This window comes from Atractosteus spatula, chromosome 10 (assembly GCF_055471065.1).
Source record: "Atractosteus spatula isolate fAtrSpa1 chromosome 10, fAtrSpa1.hap1, whole genome shotgun sequence".
NCBI lineage: Eukaryota > Metazoa > Chordata > Actinopteri > Semionotiformes > Lepisosteidae > Atractosteus > Atractosteus spatula.
In genome coordinates, this window is record NC_142715.1 from 21955667 (window position 1) to 21957955 (window position 2289).

At 37.0% G+C, this 2289-nt stretch overlaps 1 non-coding gene across 1 annotated transcript; it reads left to right on the forward strand.

The window, feature by feature from the left end:
* Positions 1-1074: 1074 nt before the first annotated feature.
* On the forward strand, positions 1075-1145 carry trnaa-ugc (transfer RNA alanine (anticodon UGC)). The gene has a single exon. It is a non-coding gene; the product is annotated as a tRNA-Ala (tRNA).
* Positions 1146-2289: the final 1144 nt, after the last annotated feature.

Below are 2289 nucleotides of genomic sequence, written 5' to 3' on the forward strand. Positions count from 1 at the left end.
AAATAACAACTATACATTTTAACCCAGCGGTTAGCATTCCTTCAATCCAATAGTTTTACTCTGGGTTAAAAGCAGCGCAATATACAGAGAGATGATATTCAAATATTTCAACGTTCTGTTGGATTACCTGTATGGAGATATCGCTCAGAATTCCTAATATGATTTTGAGTTCAGTTTTGCTTTACTACTTTCAGAGTCTTTTATTGACCTTGCTGAAGCAGAGAAGTGACATAATCACAAATGTGACCTTTCTGTGCTGCTGTTTCTGGTTAATAATGATTACTGCGAGGAAAAAAAAACAGCTCCTTACAACCAATGCACTCACTTGTTGAGTGGGTATTTTCCGAGCTGCTCTTCCTCAACTACAAAGTTAGTTGTCGAGCAAGGACATCTGAGAAGGAGTCTGAATCCGTCAAGAACACAGGAATTCTAATATCGCACTGCCATCTTGTGTCCAGAGGTCTGCTTTTTCCTTATTGGATTTTTTGGTGTTTAAGAACACGCTTCCTACCTCGAATGCTAGTTTCAAAAGATGTTACCGGATGACAGATTATCTTGAAAAGATTTGGGGATGCACTGGCCGTGATCAAACCCAGCTCAATTATTTGGAAGGCCCCTGTTCCACCAACACACTTCTAAGAAGCACCTGCACATTTTCGCAAACCTCTCTCTCACCTACAAACTTATGAAGACACAGACATCCAATGAAAACTAATTTGATTCACTCAAGGCTCGACTCTTTTGTTGTGATGTTGTTTTAATTAACGTTAGCTATGATAAGGTGTCATTTCTGTCTCTTAAAGTTTAAGAGTCTGCTCCTTTCTTCCTGGTATAGAAATAACATGTTCCATCTTACTTTACAAACATCACTAAAAATACATTTTTCAGCTTTAACGCCTGTGTGCATCGACAAGGCATCTCAAAAGGACATATTAAATAAGAACACGATCCTTCCTGTTACCATTACTGTGGTTGGAGCGTTGTTTCACCCCTTTAGGTTCTTCTACAATATTTACAGAGCTTTATCACTGGAGTTGTACAGAAAATGTGTGCGTGTGTCCTGTAGCTCAGTCTGTGATGTAGCTCAGTGGTAGAGTGCATGCTTTGCATGTATGAGGTCCCAGGTTCAATCCCTGGCATCTCCAAGTGCTTTATATTACTGTGCTCACATCGAAATCTTCTGCTGAGTGAGATCCAGGTTTACACAATTAAGTTCAGTCACACACGAAGTGCTACAGTGTTGCTCTGCTGTTTTAAATGTACCTCCAAAGCATTTAGTTCTGTTAACTACAACAAATGATTTGAACTAATTTAACATCATCTTCAGGAAATCCAGAGAACGTCTCCACACTTGTCGTGGCTGTTGAAGAAGACACCTGTTGAATCTCACCCGGGATTTCTTGAAGGACTAAAGGACTAAACAACAACTTTTGATTATTACAAGAGAAACACAACCATCCGCACAGAGGCTTGGATCCTGAATGCTTAAGTTAAAAGACAAAGCGAAGGATATGACCTGTAAACTCTCTTCATGTTTTATAGTTTATGAAATAAAATAATGTTTACTTTCTTAATAATTTCTTATTGTTGATAGGTGATTTATTCAATTTTAACAAAATCACAATTTACACAAATTACAAACATTTTGGGTTAAACTGTTATTCACATACTCTAACAAAGATAAACGTTAGTGTCTTCCGGTGTGTGAGCCCATTTCTAATAAGAATAAAAACTAAAGTTATATAAATTGAATTGTTCTACTTTTTATACTTACATAGTCTTATTGATATTTCAGTTAAATATTTTCTTCTGTAGTAATACTAGTCTCGATTTACAATTTTTGGACATGGTGCATCTTAAATAATTTTGTTATTAGTTTCGGTTTTGGAAAATTACGCCCAGAAGCTACCAAAACTGGTAATCTTCACAAGATGTGTAATGCAATAGCAGCCTTCTGGGTGGAAAACAAAAAGTATTTCTTGGTGTAGGGAAAACCGGCTCAGGGACGCCAAATATGTAATCATAGTGGCTCTCTGAAGGCACCAGTTCTGTAGGGTTTGGGCATTTACTGAGACAATTATTAATTGTAGCAGTAAATCATAAAGTTAATTCTTTTGATGGCTTTAGAATCCAACCATGCGACATAACTCAAACAACGCGCACACACAGGTACTAATACACGAGGATACATTTATTAATACATAGAATATGCATGTAAACCTAACAGATCTTATCGAGAGGGTTATCAGAATACAAAAGGTATATTCGGTCAGTTACAAAGAGTTACAC